Source organism: Oryctolagus cuniculus, chromosome 4, assembly GCF_964237555.1.
Source record: "Oryctolagus cuniculus chromosome 4, mOryCun1.1, whole genome shotgun sequence".
Lineage (NCBI taxonomy): Eukaryota > Metazoa > Chordata > Mammalia > Lagomorpha > Leporidae > Oryctolagus > Oryctolagus cuniculus.
The window spans coordinates 66,652,177-66,661,151 of NC_091435.1; the positions used below are offsets into that span (position 1 = coordinate 66,652,177).

At 38.3% G+C, this 8,975-nt stretch overlaps 1 long non-coding RNA gene across 2 annotated transcripts; it reads left to right on the forward strand.

The window, feature by feature from the left end:
* The first annotated feature begins 4,728 nt into the window (after positions 1 to 4,728).
* Positions 4,729 to 8,743, forward strand: LOC127482802 (uncharacterized). 2 transcript variants are annotated; one of them, XR_007908656.2, is made up of 4 exons: positions 4,729 to 5,425; positions 6,847 to 6,974; positions 8,085 to 8,164; positions 8,545 to 8,743. It is a non-coding gene; the product is annotated as an uncharacterized lncRNA (long non-coding RNA). The 2 variants fall into 2 exon arrangements; XR_007908655.2 differs by lacking the exon at positions 6,847 to 6,974.
* The last annotated feature ends 232 nt before the right edge of the window (positions 8,744 to 8,975 follow it).

Consider the following 8,975-nt stretch of genomic DNA (forward strand, 5'->3'; position numbering starts at 1 on the left):
GCCAGAGGATGAGGCACAGAAGAGTCCAGGAAATACAATTTCCCATGCTACAAAAACAGAGCAGAGGAAAGGCCAGCATTGTTCAAGTAATGTTATATAACTGAGAAACATTTGCAATTTAATTTGCCCACTCTATAAAAATAAGTCTTAATATATTTATCACTGGCATCCATCTACTTCTGTTTCCTCTTTTCAACTCCTAAAAGTTTGTTTAGTTTTGTTTTCAAAAATATTTCAAAACAATGGTAATACCTATTTCATAGAATAAAATTTTGTGCTGTTTCTTAGTCTATGTATGGATAGGTACATAACCATCTTCACATTCAAAATTATGATTATTTTTATAATTATTCTACTATATTGTGATCTCTAACTTCTGAATAAGTTCCCTCTATAGATATTTGTGAAACCTTTATTTGGATAAAGAGTGTAGGTTTTCTGTACAGAGCCTTAAACCTTAAAGGAATAAATTGTATGAGGGTGTGTGTGTGTGTGAGAGAGAGAGAAAGAGAGAGAGAGAGAGAGAGAGATCAGGATTTAGTCCTGAGCATTTGTTGGAAAAAGAATGGACAATCCTTTATTGTAGTAAGCAAGGAAAGGTTAGGAGCAGAGACTGATAAGGTTCTGAAGTGGTGGGGAGAAAAGATTCCAGTTCTAAAGGACTGTAGCTGATAGCATCTTCTCCACCAGATACTGTGTGGAACAGCAAGAACACAAGGAATCTGAAGTTAAGATACTCAACTCATCCTTTCCCTCAAAGGGGAGTGGAGAATGGAATCAGTGTTTATTGTTGCCCTAGTTGTTACTTGATGCTCCGTAGTTTTCATCACCTTTAATATCCTTAACAAACTTCAGATGCAGAATTACTAATGAAGTCCCAGTGATGGAGTAGAAGGTTGAGAAAATTGATTCTGGAAAAAGTAAAGTGACTTATTAAAGGTCACATAGCAAATAACTGGCTGAGTCAGCATTACAACCAAGGCACGGAGAGTAACGAAGGAAATATAATGTAGTCCTCCCTGTTCTGTCTCAGAATGCCTGAAATAACTAAAAACAGTTAGAGGTCTGTGCCTCGTGGAGCAGATTAGAGCTCTGTGTCCAAATGATTACCCCAAACTGTTCTCAATTGTTAGAAAGGTTTAATGGGAGAGAAATTTATATCTCATAATTAAATAGAAAAGAAAGTCTTGTAACACAAATTGGACTGTGATTGGATAAGTATTGGTGTGAGTCATTTTAAATCAATGTACCAAAGACTGCCTTCAGATTTAAATAATAGGGTTACCATGTAGAGAGACTAAATGCATCAGAAGTAGGGAGCGGTCAGACCACCAGGAGAGAAAAAGGTGGTAAAAACAGTGCCGCTGGGATCATTAAAGTCATATTTAAATCACTTTGCATTTTCAAAAATCACCCCTTTAATTTTTCAACCATGGATGAGAAAAGCAAAGCTGGGGCTTTCCTATTTTGTGCGGAGGGAATGCCTCCCTACCAGAGAGCCTCTTCTTTTATTTGCTGCTTACTCTATGTTTCTGATAGGAATTTGTAAGAGGAGGGTGTTCATTGCAAGAGAAAATAATATTCCATAACACACAGAGAACGTTGCTTGTAGTTGTAGAAAAATCACTGAAACAGAAGTTGACGGACTTGGATCTTATTCAAGTTCTATCTGCTGGAGAATGGGAAAATCATTTACGCTATAAAATCTTCCCTTCATTTTTTTAAAATTGTTTTTAGAATTTTTACTTATTTGACAGGGAGGGAGGAAAGAAGGCAGAGAGAGAGGAAGAGGAAGAGAGGGAGAGAGAGAACTACAGGTAGAAAGTGCCAGTTCTGTGGCATAGTAGGCTAAGACCCTGCTTGAGGTGCTGGCATCCCATATAGGCGCCGGTTCCATTCTTAGCTGCTCCTCTTTTGACCTAGCTCTCCCTTATAGCCTGGGAAAGCAGTGGGGAATGGCACAAGTGCTTGGGCCCCTGCACCCACAAAGGAGACCTGGAAGAAGCTCCTGGTTCCAGCTCTGGATCAGTCTAGCTCAGGCCGTTGAGGCCATTTGGGAAAGCAGGTGGAAGACTTTTCTCTCAGTTTCTCTCTCTCTCTCTTTCTCTCTCTCTCTCTCTCTTATAAATATAACTCCACTTCTCAAATAAATAAATAACATCTTTAAAATATAATAAATAAATGAAGCATTTAAAGTGGAAACTGTCATCTGCTGGTTCACTCCCTAAATGCCCACAACAACCAGGGCTGGGCTGGAGCTAAACCAGGGAGCCTGTCATTCAATCCACACATTCCTTGTGGATGGCAGGAATTCAATTAATTCAGCCATCACCATTAACTCTTAGGTTCTGCACTGGCAGGAAACTAGAGTCAGGAGACAGGAGTGAAACCCAGGTTCTCTGATGTGGAACACAAGCATCTTAACCACTAGAGTAAGCACCTGTTTCTTGAACTCCTTTTTTGTATCAATTGGATCAGGATTTAAGCACGTCATTAATCAGAGTTCTCCTAACTCCTGTGTTCTGTGATATATGCATGAGAAGATTTATTTTACAGCAAAAATTGATTCTTATCAATCCTCATTTTTATGTGTTTTTTTTTCCTTTTTTGTTATGTTAGGGAATGACTGAGTATGGTGAATTTGGTTAATTATAGGAGCATTTTGAGATGTAACTGTGAAACAGTATAGATGCAAGTTAGCCCTGATTACTCTATATTCAGTTGATCTGTGAGGGAAGCAGAGGAAGTATGCCAGGACTTCTGCCTTCCTCAGGATATAGAGATGATCAAAGACCTTGTTAAAGTTATCTGGGACTAAGATATCACTGTTAGGCTTTTGTTACAGGGACCTATATAATTTCTTCAACTTCAGATCCACTTGGAAGTCTGGAGACTGAGATAATCACCCTTGCTTTTTCATAGCGGAGGAGAAATCTCCTTGTATGGCACCCAGGAGAGCCAAAGAGATGATGCTTGATGCCAGTAGGTGCAGTGATTCCTCAAAACAGACACCTGTGCCTCCACCTATACACTAAACTTTAAAGAGCCTTGCCAGCCCTCAGGCATATCTGGCTATACTTCTGAGAACTCTGTTATTCTAAGAATTTTATTCAGAGTTTCCGAGTAGTGACCTGCATAAATCTTAGTGGAAATTTTATATGGGTGCTACATTTATGATAGAAGATTAAACAACCTTTGCAGAGATACAAATCTAATTATTTTGCTTTTTTATTAACAAGGATATGTGGGGAGCCTGTAATGAGAAGCTAGTCTAGAGTGTGAGCTGTAGGGGTCTTATTTGTCAGCCTGAGATACAGTCACATGAAGTAGATTGGAAATAAGGAATGGATTTTGACTTCAAATGATCATGTTACAAGGTGTTTGTGATTCATGAGATGTTCTGAGTGTGGGGAGGAAAATGGCAGGATAAGGTCTCGTTCAAATTGGTTCCTAAACCCTTCACAGCCCTGTAGTAGCAAGAATGAGACATAAATATTTGTTCATTAGTAGTTTATTTCTTTTTCATTCATTCTACAAATATCTATTGAGTCAGTGCTGTGTGCCAGGTACTGAGGGTATAGTGTGAATAGACATTTAGACAATGTTCCTTTACTTGAAGATAATGTTCCTAGGCAAGAGGTAAACAGTAGTAGTTTCTAGTAGGCAAGAGGTAAACAGATACTATGCACAGGACTGTAGGTATTAGTTACTGACAGTACTCTGAGCAAGAATGGAAGAAAATATTTGCAAACTATACATCTGATAAAGGATTAATATCCAGGATATATAAGGAGCTCAAAAAATCAAGAATAATAACAAAAAAAATTCAGTTCAGAAATGGGTTAAGTCTATAAAGAAGCAATTTTCAAAGGATGAAATAGAAATGGTCAACAGACACATGAAGAGATGCTCAGAATTACTTATCATCTACACTCACCCCAGTTAGAATGGCTATCTTCCAAATTAAAAAATATGCTGGTGAGGATGTGGGAGAAAAGGTACTCCACTACACTATTAGTGGGGATGTAAACTAGTACAGTCATTATGGAAGATAATTACTCAGAAATGTGAACAAAGATCTATCACATGGCCAATTCATTTCACTCTTAGGAATTTACCCAAAGGAAATAAAATCAGAATATAAGAGCATCAATTGATGACCAGATAAAGAAATTGTGATATATACATGATGGAATACTACTCAGCCACAAAAAGAATGAAATTCTGTCTGTCACTGTTGCTGTGGATTCACTTCTGGGAGGAGGAGCGTGGTGGGGGCAAGACGCCATAAACAAAAGCGTCAAATTGTTAAGTCAACAACAGGAGTCACTGTGTACTTACTTCTCTGTGGCATCTGTCCTTAATGTGTTGTCCAATGTGAAGTAATGCTATAACTAGTACTGAAACAGTATTTTACACTTTGTGTTTCTGTGTGGGTGCAAACTTGAAATCTTTACTTAATATATACTATATCGATCTTCTGTATATAAAGAGAATTGAAAATGAATCTTGATGTGAATGGAATGGGAGAGGGAGCGGGAGATGGGAGGGGTGCGAGTGGGAGGGAAATTATGGGGAGGGAAAGCCATTGAAATCCATAAACTGTACTTTGGAAATTTATATTTATTTAGATCACTCACAAAATAGCATGTCATAGATTTCCTTGATGTCATAGAACTGAATGTGTTAAGGGTTTGGAATTCCATTCATGCATTTGAAAGTCAACTAGATTGTCCAGAAGTTTACATGAATTTGTTTTGTTCTTTATTTTTTCACATTCATAGTGCCTGGGGACTGTGACCCCCTGCAGAGAACACCTCTACCAGGCTCTGCAAGTGGAGGGAGCGCCCGTGGCTGCAGTCTCTATAGAGCAGTGACAGAAATATCATGGAAGCATTCAGTTTCTTTTCCACACCGCCTGACCTGCAATATTCCACACTGCCCTTCTTTCAGGTCTACTGGGCTGGAATAATTCACTGGAGGACGGTAAGGAAGACAGGACCACCTTGATCGGGAAGGACATCTTCAACTGTATCCTTGCTGTAAAAACACTGCAGTACATTAGCATAGGCAAAGACTTCTTGAATGGCTTCTATTGGGTATGTTCATCACCACCGAATAGACAAGATGCTATCTCACTTGTCATTTTCTTAGGAGCCACAACAATACAGAACTCAACACGCAGGTCAGAAGAGACACACTAAGGAAATCAAAGGAAATGCCTGGAATCTGGCTAGTGTGTCCAAAATAAAGAGAGAAAGTCAAGGAGAAAAAGCAGCACTCAACCTGGCCACTCGCATGGGTGGTCGCCCTCGTTCCTCTGAAACCCACATGCTGGAAAGAAAAGGAGAGCAAGAAGGGACCAGGACAGAAGGACGAAGGAGTAAGGAGTGGTGGGAAAATAAAACAAACAAACAAACAAAAGGTATGAAACAGGCATGAGAGAGCCACCACAAAGCCACGAATGCACTAAAAACCACGTGTCAACAAGCTTCCCACGGCCTAGGCCACACGCTGCGCCGCCACACCCCTAGTCCCTCCAACGCAGGCTCCAGCTTGCTTCCTGGGCCACTTTCTCTTTGGGCCTCGCTCCCCCGAGATGGCGAGGAGGGACTGGCACTTGACTGAAGGATGTCGCGACTGTTCCCAGCTTAAAGTGAAGTGGCGGCCTCACTGCTCTTTCCTCCTGTGGGCTCTCTGCAGTCCACCCCGGGGCTGCACAGGAGACGGCCGGCTCTGATGCAACAGACATTGGAATTGTTTCAACATTTTAGCTACTATGAATAATACTGTGGTGTACATGGGTTTATAAATATTTGAGACATATTAAATTCTTTGGGTTTGATTGTATAATTATAATTATATAATTCAGTGAAATGTTTCATGAAGTCCAATTTGTCTATGTTTTTAGTTTTTGCCTTGTCTTCAGTGTCATATGCAAACAAACTGCCAAATTCAGTGCTGCTAATTGGTAGCAGTAAGGGTCCACTTTCATCATTTTGCATAAAAATATCCACTTTTGCCAACAACATTTATTTTAAGGACTATCCTTTCCCCAATGAGTGATCTTCACAACCTTATCAAAAATCTTTGTCCATAAATGCAAGTGCAATTAGGTCCATAGTTTTTCTTTTTTGGGATTTCTTTTTTTTAAATTACTGATTCAATTTCCTTGTTATAGGTACATTCAGACTGTATTTCATAATGGCTTGGATTTGCTGGTTTAGTTTTCTAGGAGTTTGTCCATTTCATTTATAGTATCCAATTGTTCATAGCACTCTCCTATAATTTTTATTTCTGTATCATTAGTAGTAATGTCCCTATTTTCTCTTTTGACTTTAATATTTTCAGTCTTACCTTTCTTTACCTTGTCCATCTAACTGAAGATCTGTTAATTTTGTTAATCTTTTCATAGAGTTAACCTTTAGTTTCACTTATTTTACTTAATATTTTTCTACTCTATTTTGCTAATCTGCTCTCATATTTACTCTTTCCTTCCTTATAGATGGGAGTTTAGTTTATTTTTCTTTTACCAGTTTCTTAAGTAATAAATTTAGGTTGTTGACTTGAAATCTTTCTTTTTTTTATAAAGATTTATTTATTTGAAAGCCAGTATGACATATACACACAGAGAGGGAGAAAGAGAGAGAGAGACAGAGAGAGAGAGAGACAGAAAGAAGAGAGAGAGAGAGCTCATCCATTTATCCATCTGCTGGCATACTTTCCAAATGTTCACAAAGAGCGGAGTTAGTCCCAGCCAAAGCCAAGAGCCCCAGACTCTGACTGGTTTTCCTACATCAGTGGCAGGGGCCAGAGAAGTTGGGCTATTTTCCTCTGTTTTTATAGGCACATTACCAGGGAGACAGATTGGAAGTGGAGCAGCCAGTCCTCACTCCAATATGGGATGCTAACATCATAAGCAACAGCTTAACTTGGTGCACCATAATGCCAACTCTCATTTCCTGTTTTTGAAGGTGAGCTTTTATTGCTATAATTTCCTTTTATTACTGTTTCTCCATCTCTCATGAGATTTGGTATGTTGTTTTTTCATTTTCCTTCCTCTATAAGTATTTTGGAATTTCACTTAGGATTTTTTTGCTTGACCCCTAGGCTGTGCCAGTGTCCCATATGGGCGCTGATTCATGTCCTAGCTGCTCTTCTTCCGATGCAGCTCTCTGCTATGACCTGGAAATGCAGTGGAGGATGGCCCATGTGATTTGGCCCCTGCATCCACCTGGGAGACATGGAAAAAACTCCAGGTTCCTGGCTTCAGCCTGGCCCAGCCCAGCCATTGAAGCCATTTAAGGGAGTGAACCAGGAGATGGAAGACCATTCTCTCTGTCTCTCCCTCACTCTGTAACTCTACCTCTCAAATAAATGACTAAACCTAAAAAGAAAAAGAATGCCTAATACAGAATTTCAGAATTCCTAAGGGACATAAAATATTGAATATAATTAGTTTCATGGAAGATCTTAATATTTTTGAATAAGTATTAGCAATACACATTTTGTCCATTTTTAACTGTTCTAGTTTTCAATGTCATTACTGAAAATCACCTGCCCAAAATGAACAATTGATAGGGTAAAATATAAACAGAATATGTATGAACTCTTATTGCTTTTTTTTTTACACTAATCCGTTGTCCATTTCCCTATAAGTGAAACAATGAAAAGTCAAAGATCTTAACCTGTTAAAGTGAGATTATTGTTTAATAGATTAAAGCATTATAAACTGGGAGACCTATGTTGACAAAAGTCAGATGTGAATACAGGGGCTTAAATGAAGCCAAAAGAAATTTTTGCTGACAAAAACTGGAAAAAAAAGAGTGTAAATTAATCCATATTTCAGGGCACAAATAATATGAAAGAACTTAATTGACTAACCAAAACACATCAACTAGAAAATGTTTCAAATGATATGTTCCATAAATATTCCTTGGAAAAAGGCAAAAACTAAGAATGACAAAAGAGACATCTACGCACATGAAAACTAAAAAATGAGGGGGCTACTTGAATTTCAGTTCAGGCAAACAGCAAACCAGTAACTAATTTCTCACCGTTTTATTTCTGGGATTTTCCCAAAGAAACTAGGTGAATAAGAAAAGAGAATGTGCTTTCTCAACAAACATGACTTCAGAAGAAATAACCTGGTTCCTATAAGTAGGTCAGTAAACCTAAGACGTTTCTATCTAGGAATTCTGGCACCATCACTAAGTGTGTGAGGGAGGAGGTACAGGGGCAGGCTTAGATGGATGTGTATAAAGATACATAGGAGCGAACAAACTGGAAATGAAATCAGGTGATGGTTGAAGTCTAATCATTATTTTAAAGCTCAGTGAAGCAGAATTGAATAATAAGACTGGTATTTGTGGGAAGCTTGCTGTCATTTTAGACGTTTGTATTTGTGGGATTTTGTAGATTTTCAAGATTATTTTTGCAACAACAGTGTTTCTTATAAGTTAAGCATTGATTTGAACTACAGAGCAATGATACGTATCTAAACTGTGATATTTTTCTCTTGTTTTCCTTGCTCAATGAAATTAGAACCCTTGACCGATAGTGCTGGAAGACGCATGAACCAATATTACTAGAAATTTTGCCTAGAGGAGACAAGATATTTAAAACATGAAACAGGTAGTGTTACATCATATAATCATCAGGAGAATTCAACCTTATTTATTTGCATTTGGCCTGTGAGCAAGTAACCAAAAAGTACAAATGAAAAAAAGAAGGAAGAACAATAAAAAACCATTTAAATAACCCAGGTAATTTTGTATGCAACTCTATCCAGCAAGCACGCCTCATACCAGAATGTGTGAAATAGGAGAGATGCATCTTCTGTTATTTCAGACTTCATTTTTGACATGCTTGTGTGCATGAGTGTTTTATTGCATTGAATGTGGCTTAAGTATTTAAGTATTAATATAGGTACATATACACATTTCTATACATACATACGTACAATCCTTTTTAGC